Below are 26,145 nucleotides of genomic sequence, written 5' to 3' on the forward strand. Positions count from 1 at the left end.
TGACGGGAGGGATGTGGGCGCCCTCCTGGCCCTGCACGCGGCACCCAGGGCCACCGTGCCAGGAGGTGTCAGCTCTCAACCTGACAAGGATGCTCTTCGATTCGGTGGAAATAAGTGGAGTAGGCCCCACCCGTGTCACCCCGTCAGACGCCAGGACGTGGACAGGTCCCCTGCAGGCCGAGGCTGCTACGAAGTGGTGCAACCCAGCGGGGGTCATGTCCTGGGGGGGAGGGGAGCTGCACCCTCCTTTTTAATCTGTGTCTCTCATGAATAAATAAATAAAACCTTAAAAAAATAAAAAAAACTCTGTTAGAGAAATAGGATAGAGAGAGTGGTGAAAATGTTTATTAAGAAAAGCTTGTTCAGTATTTTTAACCAGGTGGTGATGGAGTATCTAATTGTAGTAGTTGGTGTCAAATTGGGTGGTATTTAGAATTCCTTGGGAAATATTTAAGTAATATGTTATTTAACATTAATATCAATATAAGTAATATGTCTAAGTAATATGAGATTTATTTTTATTTTTTTAAAGATTTTATTTATTTATTCATGAGAAACACACACACAGAGAGAGAGAGAGAGAGAGAGGCAGAGGGAGAAGCAGGCTCCATGCAAGGAGCCCGACACAGGACTCGATCCTGGGTCTCCAGGATCACACCCTGGGCTGCAGGCTGCACTAAACCGCTGAGCCACCCGGGCTGCCCTGAGCCTTATTTTTAAATGGCAATGTTCATATTATGTCAGAAATCATGTCAAACTCTTTTGCAACTATTTAAATGTATTAGATTTTTACTTTATACATGGATGAGGGGCGTATAGTTTTCAAGATTTTTGGAAGGGTACAGCAGAAATATAAAGATCATTGCCTTAGAGGATCTGCTTTCATGGGTAGATTAAAAATTGCAAGTAATTACGAATGCTATAGTAGAAATGGTGCTTCTACCACCACGGGTGTCTTTACAGAGGCTAATTCAAAGCATTGCCTTGCGTGTTATACACGTACCTGCACACTTTGACACACCAATAATGCAAGGGGAAGCTGCACCTCCTGTCTCTCCCATTTAATCACCAAGGACAGGTGTTTGGAATCCAGAGCTATTAGGCTATCATACTAGTCCATCTAAACTGTGAACGAGAAGACAATCCAGCCCACAATCTAGTAGCTTAATAGAGATATATTTGGGGAACAAAATACAAGGGGAAAAAAAGAGAAGAAAGGATAGAACTCATAACAGAGAGAGCAAATTGAATAGGTTGACGGAATCCCTGGTTGGCGCAGCAGTTTAGCACCTGCCTTTGGCCCAGGGCGCGATCCTGGAGACCCGGGATCAAATCCCACGTCGGGCTCCCTGCATGGAGCCTGCTTCTCCCTCTGCCTGTGTCTCTGCCTCTCTCTCTCTGTAAGACTATCATAAATAAATAAAAATTAAAAAAATTAATAGGTTGACGGTGAGGGCCGTGTAGGAAAAATGGGCAGCGCAGGGGGGTGGCGGGTGCACGCTCAGCCGCGGCTGTGTCATGCGGGACACGTTGTCTACTTTCATGGGATACGAATGCTGGGGCCCAGTATTTCTAGAAAGAGATAGAGAAGGCAAAGAACAGCAATCCAGAATAATGAAGAGCCGCCTGTACTCAAAGGTCTGGATGCACTGTAAGGTGGTACATTTATTAAAAGATTTGTTTCTTCCCAAATGGAACAGGACGTCAAATGGTGACCCAGTGGATCTCTTAGGAGTCAAACTCCTCCCGAGGGACTTCCTTAGGGCGTCGCAGAATGGGTTGAAACACTTTTTGGGGGGAATCTTTATTTTGGTAAAGAATCATCGGGGATCAAGACTCCTGCTTAGATTTCTTCCACTTATGTAAAAGGAAAAAAATGGGATAAAAGAAGACTTGGGGGCGATATGGCCCTGCCGCTATTGTGAGATGATCGGATTGTAGCTTGAGTCGATTCTAGTAACTAAAACCAACGCTTGGTTAATAGTTGTGATAGATGTTGTTAATTGACTGCGTTTATTGGTTAATAAGTAATATTAATAACAATAAATCATCCAGTTTCACGCCTAATTTTCAGCGTCATTTAAGCCACAAATCCTGACATCTCCATTGGTAGAGGTGTCAAAATGATGTAAAGACGGAAGGGAGACGGGGTATCTGACTGATTCGCAGCAGGGACTCTTCATATCTGAAAACAAGGAGTCGGGTGAGTGTAGCAGGAGAGTTGATTTTCCAGGGGACACAAGAAAGAATGGGAGACCTTTAAGAGCACAAAACAATTCTCTCAATTCCAGCCCACGCCACCATCGTATACTGAGGGTTGGTTACTATTGTATGAAGAGTAAGACTCTTCCCCCCCAAATTTGCTCCTCCTTCCACATTGCCTCGCTTGTCACGAGTCTACAACCTGCGCACCTGTACAGGGCAGCCCTCATCCACTCTCCACCCATTTACTTAAGCCGGAAATCTGAGAATCATCTTTGTTTCCCTCTATTTCCCTCACCCAGTCCTCTCCCTTCCGGCTGCTACATCCTAGTCCCCGAGCTGCTCTGGGGGTAATGGATTCGTCTCCTCGCAGAAAGCTCAGTAAACATGTAAACATACAAATGACCCGATTTAACGTGATCTGTGATTGACCCTTAAGGAGTGCTCTGCCAAAAATGAGGGGATGGACATAAAAAGTCCTGTCCTGTAGGCTCTTCGGATGCCCCCTCCTCCAGGACGCCCTCCAGATCCTCTTCCACCAATCAGACCGGGCCACGTGCCCCTTCTCTGAGCTCCCGAAGCAGCCTGAGCTTTCCCTTACAGAGAACTTTCAATTCCCGCTTGAACAACGGACTTACTTGTCTGAGTGCCCGCCAGTCGGGGCTTCCGTAAGCGGGTCCCCCCGCTTGGCAGAGCGCCCGGGGTGAGGCCGCAGGCCCACGAATGTTGCCCGAATGGGTGGACGATACGAGGAACGTGTTCAGAGAGCCGTGCACACCCGTGGTCAGGCCTAGGTGGAGACGGATGGAAGAGCTGCTGGTTCGGTTACGAGCAGCGGGGGCAGTGGCGCTGGAAAAGGCCTCCTTACCTGGTCTTGCACGGTAAGAGTTTCCCTGCAGATCAGGACAGGGAAGGGTGTGACAAGCAGAGGGAACAGCACGGACAGAAGCAAGGAGGAGGGAGCACAGCCCGCACGGAAGGCAAGGAGAGGCTGGCGAACCTCCGACTGCTTTGGGGGGGCAGGGGGGGCAGATGTGGCTGGGAAGGTGGTGAGTGAGCGAGTTGTGCACGACCTGGACGGTTACCCAAGGGCCTGCGAGTGTAAAGCCACTGAAGTTTTGAAGCAGAGGAATGACACGATAAGATCTTTAAAAGAAAAACAGAAGCATCTGCTTCCTTTTTAGTACCTAAAACCCATTGATTCAACCTCCTACATTTTTATATTTCTTGGTAGTTCGTGAAAATAAAAACACAAAGGCCAGCTGAAGCAATTCGTCTTTCCTTGCCTGGTCTGAACCACGCGTACTTTTTTCTCTCTCTCCCTTGTTTTCTGGCCAATCGTTTGGCGAAGTGAGCGCATCACACAGCTGGGAAAACACGAGCTTCTCCGGTTTGTTTGGCTTCGGAGCTATGTGGGTGAGCGCGAGTCTGGGCAGCGTGTCAGCTCCTTCCTGAAAGTCTGGGTCAGGGAAGTCCACGACACAGCCTTGTTTACTCGATTTTGCTTTCAGTGTCGAGAACACTGGTTCCGAGGACTGCGAAGGTGTATGTGGTCACCGTTGGCTCCCAGGCCTGTCGTTCCTTTGAAAAGGATCCGATTGGGACAGCTGTGACCTTATTTTAATAACTCCGTGCCTTTTGAAACACCCAGATGAAAAGCGATGCGTTATTTTCCTAGTGGCTTTTGTTCCTGGCTATAACCATATGGTTTGCTGGATCGCTGGGAGCAGTTCTGCGGGACAGACTCCGCTGCACTGGCACATTTCGGTGGGGGGGGGTTGGGGCTGTCTGAAGCAACCCTCTGGCTTGGACACGTGAGGTTACGGTCAATCGACACGTGTTTACCGAACGCCTGCCACACGCCGAGCATCGCCCTGGGCCCTGAGGAGCCAAGATGCAGGACACCGTTTCCAGCAGAGTCTAGTAACTGGACAGAAAACCCAGCGAAGGTAAAGGAAAACCCTTATTTCTCTTCACGCTTCCCACAGTGCCTGTGTAGCGCCCGAGTCCAGTAATTCCTGACCCCCCAAATAGCGGCCGCATTGCACTTTTGCCCAACAAATAGTCACTAAGCACCATTGTGCAGCGACACTCTCTGCCATGGCGGAGAGGCGAGGGGAGCGGGAGCCCAGCCTCCAGCTACTCACAGCCTGGTGGGAAGACACGCATTAAAGCCATTATTCTGCCTATAGGAATCTGAGCCTCAAGAAACCCCAGAGTAGTCCCCAAAGACGCTCTTGCCACCAGGTCCCTCCTCCGGAACCGCAGACCTCCCTGCAGAGCGGGGCAGTGGCTGGCATAAAGGAGGGATTTCCGGGATGTTGATCCAGCATCATGCCCATTCCGATTGCTTGAGGCCTTTGCCTTTTTGGTTGGAAATACTTTACTATCATTCCTGCAGGTAGTTAACGGGAGCACAAGACACTCATATATGGGGAATCAGAGGAAGAAATAACTCCATTATAGGAAAATGGTGCCCGACGAAGCCTGGAGGGTGGACCTCTAGCAAAACCCAGCAGAGCAGGTGATGTTTTATTCCTAGGCGTCTACTCAAAACCCCTGTCCCTGCGGGCATGATGAGAAACTCCAGATTCAAGGAACTGTGCCATACAGATGCAAGGGGGCACTAACCATTATTTCATGGGCGTAATCATGGACTCCAGATTCAGAAAATCATTTTGAAATGGTATCATAAAACATTTTAATTTTAAAAGTTTATTTAACCATTGTTTTTACTTCTTCCTATTCTAGACCAACCACTATCCATAAGCCCAGTTTTGTAGCTGTTTTGGTTCAAATAAATGCATTATTTGCTGAATCATTGGACTCACTCATGAGCAGTTGTGACCCAGAGAACCTTCCAAGAACAGTTGAAGGACCTTTGGAGCTAATCCTCCAGGCAGGGGAAAGAGGAGTGCTTCTGAACCTTTGCAAAGCTGATGGTTAGAGCTAAGAGATATTATGAAACCGTCAACATTTTGAAGAACTGCAAGAGAGAGGTGGGGAGGGAGTGAAGGAGAAAGTAGGGAAGAAAGAAAAAGAAGGACTGAGAGAAGAAGGAGAGGAGGGGGCGGGAAGAGGAAAACAATCAACTACACAAGAAGACATGCAGTGCTTCCCAAATCTCCCCTCTGACGTTCAAACTACAGATTCATAAAATCCTCCAGCTGGAAGGGTCAATTTCCCACTTGTAAAAGCATCAAATGTCACCTGAGCCAGTTTTTTAGCAAGAACCACAATTATTCCATGGAAACATGTCAACAGTTCTCTGCTCAATTTTATGAGCAAGAACAATGAGGCAAATTACACTCGTCTGTGTTCTCTAGATAATTGCATTTGGCTTCTTAAAATTCAGGTGTTGGTCTGTTGAGAAGAACACGCCAGTTCCTTTTTTTTTTAACTCTTGTTTCTGCCTCCGTTCACGCAAACCAATGTTGATGCCTTTAAGATTAATGACTGGCGCGAGGCTAGATTAGTCTCTGACCACGTTTGTTCCCGTCTTGGGTGGCGCACAAGCTGTGGGGCTTGGGTCCCGGGCGGACGCCGCACCATTTCACCTCCAGGCACTGCCCACGTCCCCTCTCTGAAGAGCAGCCCCTCCAGGATGACCTCGCCCCGCTCCTGGATAAGCAGCCCCTTCCCTGCTCTCCTGCCTCACGCTCAGCACGTCTCCACAATGCACTTATACCTTGGGTCGCTCGTGCCGCATCTGCACACACACCTGTCTCCTCGTCTCCCCGCATGCGGTGACCGGGCATCACTCCTTCTTCACATTCTTCTCACCTAGCACAATCTCTGAAAACAGCAGGTACTGCGCCAGCTGTCTACTGCTGCATTACAAACGGCTGTGAAATTCTGCAGCTTTCAACAATATTTACTACCTCATAGTTTCTGCGGTCCGGAATTCGGGTAGGGGGCCACTTAGTTGGATGCTTGTGGCTATCAGGGTCTCTCACAGGGCAGCAGTCAAGGCGTCTGCTGGGCTGCATCATCTCAAGGGTCAACTGCAGAAGTATCTGCTTCCAAGCTCACTCATGAGGCTGTTGGCAGGCCTCAGGACACTGGCTTCCAAGCTCAATCACATGCTGCCAGCAGGCTCTAGGGCCTCGTTGGCTGTTGACCGAGGATGCTATTTCCTTGCCACATGAGATTCTCCATCGAGTTACTCAAAACATGGAAGCTGGATTCCCCCAGAGCAAGGCTCCCAGGGAGGGAGACAGAGAGTGCGAGCGTTCAAGGAAGCTGGAGGAGTCAAAGTCTTTCAGTCATTGAAACTCAGACGTGACATTCCATCACTTTTGCTGTATTTTTATCTCTGAGAAGCAAGCCACCAGGTTGCGTCCCCGCTCAAGGGGCGGGGATTGCCCAAGGCCGTGAATACCAGGAGGTGGAAGTCTAGGGCCATCTTACAGGCTCGCTGTGCTGCCGTGCTCAGTTAATATGCTGAATACATGCATCTCTCTAGTCAGGACGAGCCTTTGCTTCCCTGAAGATCCGCAGCATCTGAACTCCCTATCAGCGAGCACGGCGCGGGGAGACTTTTCAGCTGAGCATATGTTCATACACACCAGTGAATTATAAGCAACTGTACGGAAACAACGCCAAATGATGGCTGCCACTCGATAGATAATGGTTGGTCGGTGAATAAGTGAAAGAAAGGTTGGCAGAGACTAGTCCGTGTCCATCAGTATTTGTTTTCCAATGAAGGAGTCTCTCATTCTTAGCTAGGTGCGCGGGTGCTCCACTGGCGACTGCATTCCTCAATATCCCTGATTACTAGAGGGGCCATGTCACCAGCGTCTGACTAGTGGGGTGTGCATGGACCGTGGGGTAAGCATGTAGTTTCCTCCCTTCCCCCGACTGGAATACAGAGGCTTGAGTGAGGACCCTACGCACGTGGCGGGACCACCCATTAGACCACCTGCCTCTGGACTAGTGCATGAAGCTCTATCTCACCAGAGTCACTGTGCTCTAGGGTCTTATTGCAAGTGCTACTTGCCTGGTCCAGGATCTGAAGACCAAGGAAGGTGGGAAGCCCGGGGGGCTCAGTCTGTGCAGCGGCCGACTCTGGATTTCAGCTCAGGTCATGATCTCAGGGTCCTGGGATCAAGCGCCATATCCACCGACCTGCTCAGCAGAGGATATGCTTTGGGATTCTCTCCCTCGGCCCCTCCAGCTACTTGCACTCTCATGCATGCTCTCTCTCTCTCTCTAAAATAAATATCATCTTTAAAGAAAAAGCCAGGAAAAAAAATGTCTCCCTACCCCAAAGCTAGCCCATGCTTTACCCATGCTGTAGGAGGTTCCTTGAATATTTGTTAAATTGTGCCTGCGTAGGGAGTCTGGTTAATAATATCGTAATAGTAGCTCTGCACGGTGACGGACGGCAGTGAGATCATTTTGTAATAGGTAAAAATATCAAGTCACCGAGGCACACCTCAAACCCATATAATATCGCGTGTCAATTATAATTCAATTAAAAATGAATTTAAGAAAGAAAGGAGTATTTAGTTACCCTCTTTCCCCTTGGTCGGGCAAGCATAGGCTTCTTGGGTCAACTCTTGTAAAAATTCAGAGCTATGAGGCTCCTCAGAGAAGCAACCCATTACGTGGCCTTGGTTTTCAAAGCCTGAGGCAGAAAGTCACCACAGAGAGGCATAAGGCAGAGTGGATTCTTCTCAAGGAAAATCTGTCCAGATTGAGGTTGCTTTGTTTTTCCCAAAAAGGAGAAGAGTTCTCCGCGCAGCTCCTGCAAAAGGGCCGGGTCAGCAGCTCCTCCACAGTCCCGGGGCTGTCAAGGGGGGTGGGCCGGTGGGCAGCCGCCGCCGCTGTGGGCCTTGCTCCCGGCTTCTCCGCCCTTGGGGACCGGCCAGCGCTCGACCCCAGATTGAAGGGCCCCTGCCTTCCTCTGGGGCTGGACAGCATCCATGGCCTCAGACTGCACGCGTTCGTTCTGTTTGTGTTCTTTACAGTATAGACAGGAGTCTCCGACCAACGCCATCCCCAAATGCCAAGATCCGGTGCTCACCCGCCACATCAGCTCTGCCGAGGCCAGCTCGGAGACGACAAAACCTCCTCCAAGGGCAGGAGGGGACGGGAAGGAAGTGGGATAAGCTTTCCTTGCCTGGACTGAAAATCTGTTAGTAGGACGGATGGATGCCAAGTACAGAGTCATCGGAAGATGCTGCTTTTTCACGGGAAGGTGAATTTCAGAGACCAGAAAAGAAAGCACGGGCAAGGAACTGCATCCTGTCAAAGTCTGGAGATCCAGGTGTAGGGAGGGTTAAAGCGCCTGCTCTTCCTGGGCCTTCAAGAAGCATTTGAGGTACCTACGGAGACGGCCTTGCCCGTAATCAAAGACGATTCATGTGGAATGTTCTCCTGCTGTTGGTGTTAGAGGGAGGGAGACAGTGAGTCTGGCTGAGGGACAGCTTCACGGGAACGGACTCGAGGAACTCACCCTCGAAGGGCGATGAAACCCTCCAGGGGTCACCAGCCTACAGCGGAAGGCACGTCAGGCAGGGCGTGAGGTCTGAGGACGCGGCCGGGTCCTCGAATTCCCAGGGACACAGAAAGGTGGAATCTTAGGGTCCTGGAGTCAGGTCTTTATTTTATTTTATTTTAGCGATTTTATTTATTTATTCATGAGAGACACAGAAAGAGGGAGAAAGAGGCAGAGACACAGGCAGAGGGAGAAGCAGGGAGCCCGACGCAGGACTCGATCCCGGGACTCCAGGATCACACCCTGGGCCGAAGGCAGGCTCCAAACTGCTGAGCCACCCAGGGATCCCCAAGTTAGGTCTTTAATAAGAAAAGTAGAGATGATTTCAATTAAAAATAAGTGAAAACTAGGGACGCCTGGGTCGCTCAGTCCGTGCAGCGGTCGGCTCTTGGTTTGGGCTCGGGTCATGATCTCATGGGTCGTGGGCTCGAGCCCCACATTGGCAGCAGGCTCCGTGCTCAGCCGGGGGTCAGCCTGAGGTCCCCTCCCTCTGCCCTTCCTCCACTCGCACTTGCACGGTCTCCAACGAATAAATAAACCTTTAAAAAAAATACATGGAAAAGAGTGTTAAGGAGGTGGAAGTGTTAATGGAGCGGCTGCCAGGCCGGCCGGGGGGCTCAGAGGGCAGCCCTTGTTCGGCCCACGGTCCGGGCCTGGTGGGTCCCTACGCCTCGCCCACCTGAAGCCCCCTTGGCCGCGCCTCCCCAGGCCGTGGGTCCTCGTCTGGCTCCAGCCCAGCCTGCAGGACAGGACTGTGCGTGTGGCTGCGGCGTCGGCCTGTCGCTGCCCCTCACGAAGCTCCTGTCTCCTCCTGGGCTCCTGGCGAAGGTGCTAGAGCTCCTCTGCCTCGAGGCAGGGCCTGAGCCCCTCATTCCGAGCCTGTCCTGCTGCTGCTCTGACTGCCCCCTCTGCGCCCCTAAACCCAGCTACACTGCGGGCATCGTTTCTCTCTCTTTAGGGTATTTTCCTCCAACAGTTTGGGGAAACCCCACAAGCCTCTCCATCCCTGAAGGGCCCGGCTTTGAAAACTAAGCCAGGAAGGGGCCTGCGGCTGTGCGTCCCCCCCACAGTGCCTCTCCCAGCCCCCGTCCAGACCCGTCCACTGCCTCAAAGGGGAAACACCGGGAAAGGGGAAAAAATAGGTTAATATTTAAAACATACTATGCCAGCCTGTTTCGGTGAGTAAGTAAATGAGCACGTGGCACCGGCCCAAGGTGCTTGATCCTAAACCAGTTTCAGGAAAAACCTCTTGCCCGAGTTTCCTCTCTTACCTCCGGGCCCCACAGGAGGGCTTGGAGCCCCACATCCTTCCCGCCCAGAAGCCCGAGTTGAGGGTGGAAGTGTCTTCGGTGGGGGCGCCGCCCGCCTTCCCGCAGGCCCCACGTGGGCTCAGGGCCTTCCTCCGCCGTGCCCCCGGCTGCCTGTGTTGTCCTGGTTAATACCTCACCTCCTTACGCCCTGGAACCAGTTCTTACTCAATCCGTGCGGCGAAGTGGCAGCTTTGCCACCTACCACCCAGTGACCTCGGGTGACTTACCTGACCTTGTTGTCCTCATCAGCAAAGTCGGGGTAAGAACATCCAGCTGCTGGGCTGTTGTCAGGATCGAGTAACGTGGCCTCCGTAGAGCCCGAGCTGGCAGCCGGAGCAGGCAGGGTGCCCCGTGTGCACCCCGTGTGTGCCAAGGCCCGGTGGCCGTGCGGAGCGGGCGGGGAGCTCGTGCAACCTCATCACTGCAGCAGAAGGAGTCCACCAGCCCCAGGGCGCTCACTGGAGCGCTCGAGGGGGAACCGTCCCGCGGAGGGGTCGATGTGGACGCCCTCAGTAGCTGAGCACTTCGAGACGCCAACTACGAGCCTGGCGCTGTCACACACCCGATAAACGGGGCTCCCCGGAGGACGTCGCGGACAGGAATACCGACATGGGCTAAAAGAAGTTGGTTTGCAGTGCTGTGGGGTCGTGGAGGGAAAGCCTTTGTCCGCCGAGGCCGTTCACTTCTTCACACCACCTTCACGGCCGCCTGTGGTTCCGGAAAGGACTCGAGGAGGCCGGGGACACCGGGGACACATGAGGAACTTTGCCCGGGAGCACACCCGTGAGCTCGGTCCTGAAGGCTGTCCCTAGGCTTGGCAGTGAGGACGGGGAGTCCCCGGCCCAGGGAACAGCACGGGCCGGACCACTGCCATGGGGACCAGCGGGCCCCGGACGCCAACTCTCCTGGGAAGGACAGGGTGCTCGTCCCCAGAGAGCCACACGTCTCCCGGCCTCCCTGCTTCCAGGTTTCCGTGCCGGTGGCGCTGTCTCCACAAGGCCTCCCTGACCCCCGGGGCTGTGCTGGAGCCAACACGAGCGGGCTCCTGGGACTGGATCGTTAACATTTTCAGAAAATCCGCAAGCCGGTTGGTACACACGATCATCAACGTGAATTAAATTATGCAGACTTGTGATTCATTGGATCGGATTAGAAATCAAGATTCAAGACACCCAGACTTACTGATTCCACGTTTTACCAGGGTCTGTACTCAAGGTTATCGGCACGCAGGCACCTGGGTGGTAGAAGTACCACGTGATGTTGGGCTACCGCGTGCGCTTCCTCCCAGGCTCGTGTCTGATGACGTCGCACCGCAGTGTGCACGCTTGAAGCCGGGATGCTTCCCCCGACACTTGCCGGTACAGCGCTGCGAGCCACCCGCCCCTGCCCACCGCTGGCCCCACCGAGCTCGTTTATTTTTACCTTGGAAGCTCCTGCTCTCTAACATGGGGCAAAATTCATTTAGCATCCTGCTCCTCTGTGTCATCACAGAGTCTGAGCTCCGGGAGGGCGGGGACTGTTACCTGTCACGTCCCTCACGTGGCCCCACACCCAGGGGAGCCCCTGGCACCGACTGGGCCCCGGGAAATCTGTACCGAATTAGTGTTGGTGGATGCTGGACTGCGTGGGGGAGAACGGCGGGGGCGGGCATGGGGCCGGGGCCCTCCCACCACCTTGCCTCGGCCCAGTGGGGCACCCGACACACAGGGGACCCCCGGTCCCTCCCTCCCCTGCCTCCGTCCCTGCGGTCTCCCGGCTTGGCAAATGCCTCCTCAAGAGCCCAAGTAGGGATTTCTCTGTACTTCGCCAGATGTGGTCAGAGGCCCAAGTATTCAGCGCATGTGTCTCATCTGGGTTCCCGGTGGCCCCGGACCAGAAGCCCCAGAAGGGGGGCAAACGCGAGCTCTCAGTTGCCCCCCCCCCGCCCAGTCCCACCGAACCAGAAGCTCTGATCGCCTAGTGTGTTTGGGCTGCTGTAAGGAAGGGGCCCGGCCAGGGGACTTACAAACAATAGAGGCTGGAAGGTGCCGGCGCTGTTGGGTGAGGGGCCTCCCCGGGGTCGAGGCCTCCTGTCGCACCTGCACGGGTGGAAAGAGCCGGGGGCTCTGGGGTCTCTCACGAGGGGGCTAACCCCGGCTCACGCAGTCGGGTCCCTGACCTGACTACTCCCCCAAGGTCCTATCTCTTTACACCAGAACCTTGAGGGGCAGGTGTCGACGCGCTCCGGTCGGGGGCCGCTGCAGGGGCTCCTGAAGGATGCCAGGGCCGGAGCCGCCGGTGGAGGCGTTAGATGTGCGGCCGTGGTTCTCCAGCGCGGGGAGGCAGCAGGCGGTGGCTGTAGACACTGTGGGTCATGGCACCTGAGCATGGTGGCGTCTGGGGGGCAGCGGCACGGGCGGCTGCTGGCCACTCCCATCACACAGCAGCCCCCACCCGACAGACTTACCAGCCGATGTCGGCGGTGCCGAGGGGGGGACCTTCCTGCTCTGCGGCACCCGCCCCCGCCCCCCCCCCCCCCCGCACACCCCAGCCCTCCCTTCCTTCTCTATGATGTTTCCCAGCGGCTGGTCAGGACCCACATGCCGACCTCCGATGGTCCGCAGTGAGGACCTGCGTCTTGACCCCCTGCGGAGGACGTCAGTCACCTTCGCAGCCCCGGGCGTGGGGTGTACGATGGGGCAGGTATGAGAGAGGTCGTTAAGCCCAAGCGTGGAATGTCGGGGGGCTTCCTGAAGGAAGTGGCTTCAGTGTGGAGATGCCAGTGAGGACGGCGACACCGGGGAAGGGTGGACGGGGTCGCTTTTCCTGTGGAGCGCCCCTAGGTGCGGATCACTGTGATGGACGAGCGCCCCTAGGTGCGGATCACTGTGGTGCGTATTGTACGATCTCATTGAATCCCTGAAACGCTTTCCGAGGTTGATGCCCTGGCTATTTCCATTTTACAGATGGGGACACTGAGGCCCAGGTGTTAACAGCCTGCTTCAAGCCCCACCGCTAGGAGACGCTGAAGCAGGGATTGAACCCGGGTCTGCGGCTCCCAGAGCTGGACAGGAAGTGATGCTACTTACAGAGGGCAAGTGGGTAGACAGGGAATTTTTTAAAGCACAGTTAAGCCAAATGGTGTCACCCCAATATTCACACATGAAGCCCCAACCTCCGGTACCTTGGACATGACTGTATTTGGGGAGAAGGTGTTTCAGGAGGCGATTAAGCTCGCATGTGGCCATTGGGGTTAGGCCCTAACCCACTACGATGGGTGTGCTTACAAGGGGGCGCCTGGGGCACAAGAGACACATCGGGGATGTGCACCCGGGGGCAGAGCACGTGAGGACACGCAAGCAGGTCCCGAGTGCGAGCCAGGGAGACGGGCTCCGGGGGAACCACGCCTCACCAACACCTTGGTCTTGGGCTTGGAGCCCGCGGGCCGGGGAGAGAGCGAATGTCTGTGGTTTCAGAAGCACCGTCCGTGGCGCTTCGTCCCCGCAGCCCAGACACTCGGTGGCCGTTCGCCGCCTGGACGGTGCCGTGTTCTCGTTTCTCCGCCGTGAAGCAGGACGGTGAGAACCCCAGGTCTCTGCTGCCCCCCGACCCCCGGCAACAGGCAGCCCCGCCGCGGGGCATCTTCTAGGCCAAACCCGCTGGAGACGGTTCTCTTCCTGGGCGCGTCGGAGCCCTGGGCCGAAGGCAGCACTAAACCGCTGAGCCACCCCAGCTGCCCTCGCCGAGAATTTTAAAATGCTAGACCAGGTCCTTTGACCTCCCTCCTTCAGCCGTGTGGGGCTGTTCCACCTGTTATGTAAGTGCAGGCCGCTGCGAGTGGACACGGGGGAAGAGACTGGAGCACCGGTTCCCGCTGGCCTCCTCCTGGGCGCACTTACTACGCTGCCCTCGGGCACAGGTTCGTGTGAATAGTTAGTTAGTGGTGCGCCCCCCTCCCCACACTGGGCAGTGCCCCATGCCCGCCTGGCTGGGTCTGCAGGCCCGGCACTGCCTTCCCCGCACGGGCTGGTGACCGCCCCCCGCTCGCCCCGCAGCCGTCCAGGAAGTGGCATTCTCAGCGAGCACTTCTGGTGCACGTGGGGAAGGCGAGGCACAGCAGGGGGACACCTCCGGGGGGCCGGGGCGGCGGGCTGGCTGGACGGGTGACTGCCTGGCGCCCAGGGCCGCATTCCAGGTCGTGGGCTGCAGCCGCACGGGAACAGGACGTGGTGCGGGCGGGCCTCACCGCAGGAGGGCTGCGGGGCCCGGGCAAGGTGCCACCCTCACGCCCTAAGCCTCAGCCCTCTCCGCTGCAGGATGGCGATCGCAAGGAAGCAAACCAGGGGATGAAAACCACAGTGAGGTCCCACGTCGCACCCATTAGTGAGCGTGGCTACTGTCTCTAAAAAAGAAAATAACAAATGTTGGCAAGGCCGTGGAGAAGCTGGAACCCTTGTGCGCCGCCCGTGGGAACGGAGGACGGTGCCGCCAACTGTGCGGGAGGCTTCGGCGGTTCCGCCAAAAAACGGAAAGTGGAAGAAGTGCCACAGCGCCCAGCGAGCCCCCCGGGTGTGCGCCCAGAGCGTGGAAGCAGCCCGGGCGGCCGGCCGAGGGGGCAGCTCAGCGGCGTCTGGTGCACACAAGCGACGGAACGTCACCCAGCCCCACAGTGGAAGGACGCGCGCTCCCCCACGGGATGACACCGGGCGGCTGCCAGCGGCCAGGGCCTGCAGGGGTGAGGCTGGGCAGCAGGAGGGCCGCCAGGCCGTGGGCGGGGGGCCGAGGGCCGAGCTCTCCCTCAGCGGGTACACTTTCAGTTTGGCCGCAGGAAGAGCGTCTGGACACGCACGACCACACGGACCTAAGACGACCGAACCGCGGGCCTGAAGGCGGCCAAGTGCGTTGTGCTATGTCTGTGGCCACAGTTTTTAGACTTAACAATAAAGCAAAACGAATCCCCCTGCGAGGACGTGAGGGTCAAATGAGGTGAAGTCTGGCACCTGAACTGTAGGGAGTTGAGGGGTTAACGGCCCAGCTGCCTTAGGACCTCCCTGACTTTGCAGCATCCGGAAGGTTCCGCACCTTCAGCCCTAGGGACGTGACGAGCACTGCACCACCTGAATCCCGCGTGGCAGGCCACACAGAGAGGTGTGTTGGTGGTGGTAGTTGTTGGGATTTTTTTAAAGCAGGGAGGACTTGGGGTGCAATTTCCGACTTCAAAGCAGACACGGCTCAGCAGCGGCGACGCAGGCCCAGGGAGTGCCCGGAACTAGCCCCCGGGCAGGGTGGGGCCGGAGCCAGCCTGACGGGTGCGCCCCGGTGTTCGGTCTCTGCAGACCCTGGTGCCAATTTGCGACCAGCTGCCGGCATCTTCCAGGGCTCGCCCAGCCAGAAGAGCCAGGCCTGCCACCCGCCTGCAGGGGCACCAGCGTCTCTGAGCGGAGCCCGGGAGGTCGGCGTGCTGACCCCCAGGGCCTCGCGGGGTGAGCGTGGGAGACTGAGGTGGGCGCGGGACTGGCGCTCGGGGGCGGGGCACCTGCCCAGACCGGTGAGCCGGAGAAGCTGGGCCTGACCCGCTGCCACACGGCCTCGGAACCCGACGGTGGTCGACGGGGCGAGCAACCACGGGCAGCGCGGATCCGCCTCCCAGACGCCCTTCCCTTGGCTCTTGGTATTTTCTCTTCTCCCGGTAACCATATTCTCGCTCCTTCGCTCCATGCGGACCTGCACCAGGGTCTCGCCTCCTTAGGAGAGACGTGGTCTCTGGCCGCCCCGTCTAGGATGCGGCTCCTGTCCTTCCCGAGTCCCGTGCTGCCCACGATAGCGGCCCCTGCGCCCTGTTCCCGAGCGGCACGGAGATGCGGTTGGTCCGCTACGGAGGCAGCGTAAGATACACGCGGGATTCAAAGACTTAGAAAACCAGAATCTAAAATATCTCATTGATGGATTTTATATTTACTGCAGTAACATTCTGGATGTGTATGCGTTTAGATAAAACGTTTCATTAAAATTAGTTTCACCCGTTTTCTTTCCTCTTCTAAATGTGGCTCCTGGGAAGCTGGACGACTCTCCTGACGCGTCCACGGGGCAGCGCTGCCCCGTCCCCACGTGGCTGTACCTCCCTCCGTAGGAGCTGTCGCCACTGGACATTAAGGGACGTATTTACACGGTACCTGTCGGCCCTGAGCCTCTCCTACTGCACCATAAGCTCCACGGGGTCGGGAGCTCCCTTTCCTACCCCCCGCGCTGCCTGCAAAGGCGCCTGGCATGCACCAGGCCCTCCAGGACGATCACGAGTGGACGAGGAATGATGGTCGACCAGGAGCCTCTCAGCATCATTCTGCATGTCCCACAATTGGCTTAGAACTATGTTCCTGTGGGGCAGCCCGGGGGGCTCAGTGGTTTAGCACCTGCCTTGGGCTCAGGGCATGACCTCGGGGTCCTGGGATCGAGTCCCGCATGGGGCCCCCTGCATGCAGCCTTCTCCTCCCTCTGCCTGTGTCTCTGCCTCTCTCTCTCTCTCTCTGTGTGCGTCTCATGAATAAATAAATAAAATCTAAAAAAAAAAATGTTCCCATGAGGACCAGATGCATGTTTGTACGTCAAGTTTACTCTCCGCCGTCAGGGGAGTAGATTTATCCGACTCTAATTTAGTGTCCACAGCCCAGAGACAGCTTAGGCCCTGAAATGAGGGGATCTATGCCAGGCGCTCGTTAACCGGCATGAGGGATGTCACAGCTCCTCGCCCAGAGACCGAGCAGCGCCCGGGCAGTGTAGCTGCGGCCCAGCGGCCCCACCGGCCTGCGCTCGGAGGCGGGCGGCGCGGTGCCCGAGCAGCTGTGGACCCGGCCTCCCTGTCGGGGCAGGATTGCCCACTCGGCCTGTCTGCGGGGCCCGGAGGCTCGGAGAGGTGGGCCCGTGGGATGCTCGGGGCCTGCCCCAAGGGCCTCTGGCCGCGGGAGGCTGCCGGCCCGGGACAAGAGCGCACGACTGTCGCACACGGGCCGGCCTGCTGGGAGCTGCAGACCTCACCCAGACGCTGCTGCTGGCTTGGGGACGCCCTCCAGCCCTGCTCCCTCCACGTGGCAGGGCCCTGATGCTGGCCGGACTGACGGACGGCCTGCCTGCAGCCTCGGGTCCCCCCACCTGCTGCGACAAGGTGCCAGGTGGCACGCGGCAGCTGCACGGCGCCAGGGGCCACGGCGAGATGCACCTTCTCAGCCACTGGCCCAGGCAGCGGACGTTCCCCTAGCCCGGCCTCTGGGATGGGCCTCGGCCTTCATTCCCCCCTTGGGGGACAGGCCTGGCCAACTCCAAAGCCTGGATTTCCCACGGAGTTGGGCGGGACCTAGTCAGATACGCTGCAGAAGGAAAGATCCTCAAGGACAGACGACCCTGACAGGCCCTCCAGACTGAGAGGGGGTAGTCCCGCCCTCAGCTTCCTGGGCCAACCGCCGTCAGACTTTGGCTGCATAGACAAGACCTCCCTCAGCCCCCTCCACGCCCGAGCCGCCTCGGCCGGTGGAAGCACAGGTGAGGTCACGCTGCGTGATGCTCATTAGTCAAGCCCAGCTGGGCGCGGACGCCACCCATGCCGTCGGGGGTGAGCAGGCAAGTTCCTTCATCTATGAAATGGGGTTAACCATGGGACTTCCCCTCAAGGAGGCTAAGGGTTGAAGGGGTTAGTACACACACAGCGCCTATTTCTGCACCCACAGGGCCTTGCACACACTGAGGGGGGCCCTCTGCAGGTGGCGGTTGTGGTCCTTACCCCCACCTGGGAATCGGGCTGAGCCGGGCATTGTTTAAGGGCCGAGGCCAGCCGAGGTGGTGTGGAATTCACTTCCTATTGTTGGACCTGTTGGACTCGTAATCAGCAGATTAGGATTTGCCCCTGTTGTGTGAGGGCCAGGATGTTAGAAGGGACTGGATCCCTGTGCAGAACACATAATGAGGCAAACAAGTTATGCTGTTCCTGTTTTCGAGCCGCAGGGAAAGCCCGGGGGCTATTTTTAGCAGTGGGAGGTTTGGGTTCTGGGAGGGCACCGGGCACCGGGGCGTGTTTGCTACATTAGGGTTTAACATAATACAGAGGCGGCAGGCTGAAGGGAACTGTTTCAGGTTGTTTTTGTTAATCAGAGAGCGTTGTTTTCTTCCAAGCTGCAACGTTCAGACTTAATGGGCAGCAAGCAAACGCCACCCGGTACACACAGATTTATCCTCATAAAAATAATTCCTTTGTTCGATCCAGTTTCCATGAGCTATCCTAAAAACAGGAAAGAAATACCATAAATATAGCATTTGCCTTCAGTCGAGTGAGTTGTTCTTTCAGGGAAAAAATATTTTGTGATTCTGCTATTGCACCTCACACAAATGAAGTGTGGAAGGGTGTTCTGTGATTCAGGGGCAAAGCACGAGCGAGACCTGTGCCGAGAATTTATTTTGAGCTCTTTTAGGTGCAGGCAAGACACTTAGCTCTCTCCTGGATGGCCATCGGCACACCAGGGCAGGGGTGGGGAATAACAACCGCGGGTGCAGAGAGTTGAGGTTTGGGATTTTAGAAACAAAATGCATATTGCAGGGATGTAATAAATAATTTTCCCCAAATCAGACCCAACAAATTCACTTAAGAAACAATCGTTGAGCACCTAGGATGCCCCTGCCACTGGAGGGGCAGGACGGAGCAGGGGAGAGTCCCCGGCCCCCAGGCGGCTTGCAGCTCACGAGGGAAAACAGGTCAGAAAGCGAGCGTGGCACGTGCTGCGACTGGGGAAAGACCCTCCTACAGCCACAGAACAAGCCCCTTGTTGCTTAATATTCCTAAACTTCAATTGCTTCATCTCTGACATGAGGCTAAGAATTCCTATTAAGGATGGCACGTGAAACATGTGGCACATATGGTCAAAACAAACACAAATCTCCCATGGCCTCTTGCCCACACTCCCAGCTAAAAGAATAATACAGGAAAGAGGAGAGCATGAGGCCCACAGACAAGGAGTTTCAGCCTAAGAGGGGTGCAAGGAAGGCCCAGGCGGGTGGGGGGGATCTTGGGATGACAGCTGTCCCCCAGGCCTGGGGGCCCCTGTCCAGATCAGAGCCGATCAGAAGTCCCCCAGGGAGATTGCTTCAAAAAGATGAACTTGATAGGACGCCAGCTGTGTTTGAAAACATTTGTAAGAGGTTTCTGCCATCGAGGACAGGTTTGAGGCTAGGTCAGAAATACGCCGAAAATTCAGCAATCCTAAAATAAGAGAAAATGACTTCAGGGGAAATAAAAAATCGTGCAGGAAAAGTAAAACGCGGAGTGTTCTTGATGACACAGCTTTGAAAATACTGACCTGGCTAAAAGGAAGTGGGTGAGATCTATACTGGAGGGCTAGGAGGATAGGGAGAGAAAATATGTGCGTAGGTTGCACACGGGGCGGTGGCCAGATGTCACAGCTAAATCCTCATCTTCTCAGGGTAGAAAGTCAAGGGAGAAGGCGTCAGATCGACAAAGCACCGATGGCAGTACCCGCCGGTTAGTGAGAGACGCGGGGTCAAGGGGGGCAAGCGCCGAAAGCGGTTGTCTCTGGACCACGGGAAGCTGCACGGCATAGTTTGGGGAAAGAGTGGGGAGCACCGAGGCAGGCCCCCCCTCTTGTATCAAAGCATCTTTTGACTGTTTAACTACATGCACATATGACTTGGACAATCATAAAACTAAGTTTAAAATAATAGCTACATAAGAACAGAAAGTGCCGGAATTCCTTGCCGTGTTTGTTAACAAATAGAAAAGTCATGTGCACGTCACATGAAAACTTTTCTGAGAAGGAGCTGCCATCACATGGTGTGCCGGGCTCACTGGCTCTTCATTATATTTCACAGATTTGCAAAGTTGGCTTGTTGATAAAACATCCTTTGCTTAAAAATGAGAGGGAGGATAATAAATAAGCATTTGCCCCCGCAAGGTGGTGGGGAGAGTCAAATGAGGGAAGGCATTGGCTTAGCTCGGTGCTCCGTAAATACTGGCAGGTGGTGCAGTCGGTTCTCTTCTGGGCTGTAATTATGTCATTACCCCCAGGTGACGCCCTCCTGCTCCCTCAACTTCTTCTGGCCCCGACTTAGCTCTGGCTGCTGCAAGAGAATACTATGGGCCGGTGGCGTAGGCAACAAATCCTTATGTCTCACGGTTCTGGAGGCTACAAGTACGAGACCAAGGTGCCAGCGTGGCTGGGCTCTCGGTGAAGGCCATCTTCTGATTACAGACTCCTGGCTCTCTCCTCACTGTGTCCTTACATAGTGTGGGGAGGGAGGGAGAGGGAGAGGGAGGGGGAAGGGGAGGGGGGAGGGAGGGACGGCACTCCTGTGTTTCTTCTTCTTTTTTTTTTTTCCTGTGTTTCTTCTTGAGAGGGCACTAATCCCATCATGAGGGCTCTGCTCTCAGGGCTAATTACCTCCCCAAACCCCATCTTTAAATACCATCATAGTGCAGATTAGGATTTCAGCATATGAATTTGGGGAGGGGGACACACATATTCAGTCCACAGCAACCGCCCTACTGACTGCATGGCTGGGATGTCAGACGCAGCCGTGAGCCATCTGGAACCGCGCCAGCGAGGGCAGTCCCTCAGGATGGAGAAACAACAAGGTAGAAGGATACTGGACCTGAGAAAGCCATATACTTTGATCCTGTTTGAGCCCCAGGCCTTGTCTCATATTCTAATCCTCTTCCTAATTTCATTGCTGTTAGCAGCAGAGTAGTAGCGACCATTTCCGGTGTGCGAAGCAGGAGCACCTAAGACCTGAGCACCTGCAGTTCTGATGCATATACAAGATCGAAGGAACCGACAGGTATTCAGGCAAGGAAAGGGGTAAGAATGTTCTGGGCAGAGAGGACGACGTGGACACCAGCACCGAAGAGGAGAGACACGTAGAGTTTGGGGAACAGGAAGAGGTTGGGGATGGAGAAGGGAGGGAAGTTGGAAGAAGTGGGCCTGGTGAGATAAGCAATATCAAGGCCTTGGAGATCGCACAAAGGGGTTTTGACTTTCATTCTGGAACAGTGGAAAACCACTGAGGGGAAGATGCTAGGACTTGCTTTTTAACTGATAATGTGTGTGGAATGGAGAGTGGACTGGCGGCGGCAGAAAGAACGGAGTCAAGGAGGCCAAGAAGGAGGCTGTTACAGTAACCGAATCGAGGCATCAAAGGGCCTAGACTGTGGTAAGGGTTGGCGATGGAGACAAGGAGATGGATTTGGACAGGTTCAGAAAGCTGGGGCTGGAATCCACTCATTCAGCAGGAAGGGAGAGGGAGAGGTGGGCGCTGAGGATCAGGCCTGGAAGGCCCTGGAAGGAGGACTGAGCTGCTCTGGGAGGCAGAGAACAAGAGGCAGAGCGACTTGCAGGAAGAGCATGCAAGTTGCCGATCTCAGTTCAGATACGCTCAGTTGGAGGAACCTGCAAGACATCTAGATGCTAAAGTTCAAGAGAATATCTGGGGCTATGTCTGGATTTGTACTCAATCCAGAATGAGTCTTTTCAAAGCTTATTTATTTATTTATTTATTTATTTACAAAGCATTTTTAAAAAGTGAACCTAGGTACACTTCGGAAGAGCCACATTAGTTTAGTGAAAGGGGAGTCATTGTCTATAGCAGAGGAAAGGGAGCCCAGAAAGATCCAAAACCCACAGTCAGGGACGTTAGAGGGTTAGTCCTTTAGTTTTGCTAAAAAATTAAATTAACACCGAGATCATACAATTAAACACAACATAAAACCCTGGATCTTTGCAAACCTGCCAACCTGTACCAGTCTATCCTAAGTTAATCATTGATCACCAGACAATAACCGAGAACTGAGCTGTGCTTTGTGCAGTCCTGGAAATCGCAACCTTTAAGGCAAATAAGGCAAAGTCTCACCTGAATGACCTTCTACACTGAAGAGGCTAATTTAACTGAGGAAGAACGAAAGTCAACGCACAGCTGGAAGAATGTCTGGCAGCGAAGGGTAAATGCTACGATAAAAACAAACAAACAAACAAACAAACAAACAAAAACACCAGGTGAGTCGTGTGACCGAGCAAATACTTTAAATTGGATGATCAGGAAAGACCTGAGGGTGCGTTGGGAATAAGAGCCAGCCGTGCAAAACCGATCTAGGAGAAGAACATTCCGGAAGAGCAGGGACCTGTCAGTGTAGACGTCCTAAGGTGAGACTGGGTTTCAGGTGGAAGTGCAGCGAGAGGCCTGTGAGGCCAGGTTGAGTGAGCAGGGAGAGGGCCACAGAGGTGGGGGGCCCCGAGCCGGGTCTCAGGGGTCAGAGCTGGGGGGTTTTCTTAGTGCAACCGAGGGTCCTCAGAAGGAGTTGGCAGCAGAGTAGCCTTGGTGCTCCTCTGGGTGCTGCGTGGACAGCGGACTGGGCCAGGGGCCAGGCAGGAGGGGCAGGGAGAGCCCCCACGGCCCCCTCGTGTCCGCTCACGTCTGTGCTGCCGGCACCTTGTCGCAGTGTCTTCCTCGGGGCAGCCCGGAGGCGGTGGGCGCTGTCGCCCCCAGTTTTTGCTGAGGATCCTATTATCACACACAGTTTGTGGCTTGTCACTGTCCCTTTAATAAGGTCTGATGTTTGATTTAGGAAGTTCAACAGCCCACTGACGCCCTGCGTTCAGACTCCGGCAAAGCAATTAACTGGCCGGGAGCACAAAGGCCAGACTCGGCAGCTGCGGGACAGGCCTGGCCAGAGGCTTGACGGCGAAGGCTTGTCAAGCTCAATCAACCGGGTGAAGCCAGGGGCTGACAATGACACAGAGTCCCCAAGTTGCCCATTGTTCTCTGGCCAATGCCAATCTGCCTCCCGGTGCCTCCAGGAATCTGGAGGAAAAACAAAACATTTTTTTCAAACCTGGTGTTTTCAAGTCTTCAGTCATTTGTCACCACCCAGCTTAGAAGAGCACCCCAGGCTCGGGTGTGGCTCAGCGGGCACCGGGCAGAGCTGCTCCTTCTTTATCTGCTTCCTCCCAGATCCACTAGCTAATGCGAGACCTTTGGGCCTTCCTCACAAACAGGCCCTGAATCACCTCCGAAGCCCGGGAAAGGTACCGTCATTCTTCCTGTCCTCGCCATCCAGTTCCTGGGCCGGGCGGAGGCATGGACGCCAACCGCTGGATCACGGCCACCCTCAGACAAAAGGCACAGGCTCCAGAGCCACCTGCCCCACACCGCCCTCCCGGGGAATACCCCCCCCACCCCGGCCCTCGTGGAGAGGGTGTAAGGTCCCTCGACCCCGTGGTCAGCGGGGAACCCTGGCCCCAAAGGACTTTCCAGAGGGGCCTTTAATTGCAGCATGGCATGAAGAGGTAAGTGAAGTCAATCAGATGACTCCCCTAGGATTTGGAACCGCCAAGCAGAGTCATGACAGTCGAAAGTGGGCCCTGGGCTGGGAGGTAGTCGACGCCTGGACCAGGCATCGAGGGTGGAGAGGAAGCGGGTGGGGGGTGCACACGTGTGTGCAAGAGAGGGAAGCTGTGTCTAGAACGATGCTGTCCAACTTGGCAGCCATATAGGGCTTTTCTATTCTACTCACATGATAATTTTGATAGATTCATTGGATTTGTTTAGGTTAATTTATATAAATAGCATCAGTAATTTACAATTTACTCCCTCAGCGGCCCTGCAGAGATCTAGACCACTCCCGTGGTCACAGCTAATTCTATCGGCCGACACCGGTCTGAGAGGCCCACTGGGATAGAGTGCGAAGTCTTAGTTCCCCGTTTGCAATCTCTGATTCCAACCCACGAGCCTCAACTCTGCCTCCTGCCCCATGTTTCACAAGGTAATTTGTATCCCTAGAATTGGCACCTCCTACTCTCCTGTAGCACCACTATCTTTCTTTCAAGCCAGCTTTTAGTCCTCATCTTACTTTTTATATTCAAAAGAATCTTAACAACAACAACAAAAAAAGAATCTCAACTAGGGGCGTCCGCCTTTGGCTCAGGTCGTGGTCCCGGGTCCCGGGATCGAGTCCCGCATCTGACTCCCCGCGAGGAGCCTGCTTCTCCCTCTGTGTCTCTCGTGAATAAATAAATAAAATCTTAAAAAAATAAATAAAGAATCTTAACTAGCTACGTTGACTGACCGATATGGTGATAAAAAAAGAGCCACTGCAGTTTATTGAGTGGTTGTGTACGAGCACGATGCCTTAGCATTTTATGTGAATGCTTTTATCTAATCCTCAGAGGAACCCTACAATATAGGTCTTTCATGTGCATTCGACAGCTGAGGGAGCCCAAGCGTAAAGAGCTTAAGCCAGTTGTCCGAGCTCCCGGAGCTGGCGGATGGGCGAGGTAGGCCTGGCCCGGGCTTCCCCCTCCACGGCTGGCGCGCCGGGAGCTGGCCGGACCTAGCACGGAAGCAGACCCGGGGAGCGGCAGGTATCCCGCCGGGGACCCGGCAAGTGGGAGCCACGAGTCTGCACTTCTTCACATACGTCCGGCTCCCGGGCACCTTAGGGCAGCTCATCTGGTTCCAATCATCTCTCTGCCCAGCATTTTCTCTTTTCCATTAAAGAACAGGAAGTTGGAGAAGTGACGGCCGTGGGCACGAGCTGCCCCTGCTGAGAAATAGCCCGTCAGGAGCGAACTGTGCGTCCTGCGCACCGGGGGACCTGCCAGCAAGAGTCGCGGATGCTGGAACTCTGGTCGGAGAACTAAGTCGTGTGCGGATGGTCGCTGGCAGCCGACTCGGGGCGGAGGGGGCGCGGGGGAGTCAGCACATACTTCTCTGCTGAACTCCATTTCCCATTTGGTTTGGCAGCTTGTTTTTCGTGAAATGAGGCCAATCCAAGAATTCCATGTCAACATCGCTCCTTTTACTGGAACCACAAGCGTAGCCCCCTGGGACCTGCTGTATCTCTGGGCGGACATCAAAAACAACTCCTTTTTGCTTTGAAATTATAACAGTCTTCTGAGAGCTACCCACTTCCTTACCTTTTTTTTTTTCCTCTCTGAGGAAGAAAGTGAGGGCCAGGGCTTGTGGGCTGCAGCACCCCAGGATTTGCTGTTGGCATAGAGAGCCTCCGGGCTGGCCGGGCCGAGGGGTTCTCCTGGACCCTGCGGCGGTTTCTCCTTTCTTGTGCGTCCAAGGCCTCCTGGTTCCTTCCTGCCTGCTTGTCTCCCTTCCAGGACCAGCTTGACGCATAGGCAGGGCCTTCCCCACCCCCAGTCACCCTCACCAGAGCTGCCCTCGTGCCGTGACCTCAGGGGGCTTGCGAAAGAGGCTGGCGGATCTGAAGTCCTCTCCCATCCATGAAAGCTTTGGTAGCTCTCCGGGCCTCTTCCCTTGGGGAGAGCGGCCACCTTTTAGGGGCTCCAACACTTGAGCCCCCAGGAGGGGGAGGGACGGGCAGGAGGGGAGGGGAGCGGGGCACGTTTGGGGAAGGGGAGTAATGACCAGTGATTCATGAACAGTTTCGAGTGGGTTTGCTGGCACGTGCTGTGTGGGGACAGGCGTGTCAGCAGTGGCGCTCGCTGCGGACAAGGTTCCCTCCACCAGACAGGAGGCGGGGCGACCGGGCCCGGGTCACCTTTCTCTAGCAAGGCTTCTGCAAGTCCTGAGCCGCTCAAGCACGGACACATGCCCCCCGCCCCCCGAGTCCTCGTAACGTCCTGCGCTTCTCTCCTTCATGGCTCTGAGCGCCCAGCCATCGCCTCCTTGCTCTCCGGCCTTCTCACCTCGATCGTCTTCCTGTTTGTCCTGTGTGCCCAGTGCCCTCGTGTGTGCCCGGCGAGGTTAACGAGCACGTCCCTTTGTTGAGTGAGTGAATGAACACTAGCTGCTCCTCGAAGCACTAGCGGGGGAGCACATGGGGCAGGAGCACGTGAGGGAGCAGGTGGCTCCCGCGGTGCTAACCAGAGCTGAGTCTCTACCCAAGGACGGCGCCGTGTTCCCCGGTCACATAGTGTGCCTGGGCCATGCATCTGGGCTCCGTCACTTACCAGCCGTGTTTGGGCAAAGCTGTTTAATCTTGGTGCCTCCGTGTCTTCATTTATAAAATAGGGATGCTAATAATACCGAATATTCTTTTGTGAGAAATAAATGAATAGCTCACAAGTCCTTAAAACAAAGTCTAATATGTAGTAAGCTCTGAATAATTGTCTGCTTAAGAGGTTTTTTAAA

At 55.1% G+C, this 26,145-nt stretch overlaps 6 long non-coding RNA genes across 6 annotated transcripts; 3 read left to right on the top strand and 3 right to left on the bottom strand.

The window, feature by feature from the left end:
* The first annotated feature begins 1,270 nt into the window (after positions 1-1,270).
* LOC125755340 (uncharacterized) lies at positions 1,271-7,442 on the top strand. Its single transcript, XR_007411629.1, has 2 exons — positions 1,271-4,151; positions 4,604-7,442. It is a non-coding gene; the product is annotated as an uncharacterized LOC125755340 (long non-coding RNA).
* On the bottom strand, positions 1,978-4,981 carry LOC118355082 (uncharacterized). Its single transcript, XR_004816792.2, has 2 exons — positions 2,841-4,981; positions 1,978-2,185 (listed from the first exon to the last, which is right to left on the bottom strand). It is a non-coding gene; the product is annotated as an uncharacterized LOC118355082 (long non-coding RNA).
* A 1,358-nt stretch (positions 7,443-8,800) lies between the features above and the next one.
* LOC125755339 (uncharacterized) lies at positions 8,801-10,298 on the bottom strand. The gene is made up of 2 exons (XR_007411628.1): positions 9,976-10,298; positions 8,801-9,243 (listed from the first exon to the last, which is right to left on the bottom strand). It is a non-coding gene; the product is annotated as an uncharacterized LOC125755339 (long non-coding RNA).
* Positions 10,143-16,516, top strand: LOC125755341 (uncharacterized). The gene is made up of 2 exons (XR_007411630.1): positions 10,143-15,141; positions 15,330-16,516. It is a non-coding gene; the product is annotated as an uncharacterized LOC125755341 (long non-coding RNA).
* A 1,441-nt stretch (positions 16,517-17,957) lies between these two features.
* On the bottom strand, positions 17,958-25,182 carry LOC118355100 (uncharacterized). Its single transcript, XR_004816821.1, has 3 exons — positions 24,957-25,182; positions 21,895-22,842; positions 17,958-18,259 (listed from the first exon to the last, which is right to left on the bottom strand). It is a non-coding gene; the product is annotated as an uncharacterized LOC118355100 (long non-coding RNA).
* Positions 20,880-24,943, top strand: LOC112641089 (uncharacterized). Its single transcript, XR_004816819.2, has 4 exons — positions 20,880-22,037; positions 23,037-23,327; positions 23,637-23,803; positions 24,538-24,943. It is a non-coding gene; the product is annotated as an uncharacterized LOC112641089 (long non-coding RNA).
* Positions 25,183-26,145: the final 963 nt, after the last annotated feature.

The sequence above is a fragment of the Canis lupus genome, chromosome 6, assembly GCF_003254725.2.
Source record: "Canis lupus dingo isolate Sandy chromosome 6, ASM325472v2, whole genome shotgun sequence".
Classification (NCBI taxonomy): domain Eukaryota; kingdom Metazoa; phylum Chordata; class Mammalia; order Carnivora; family Canidae; genus Canis; species Canis lupus.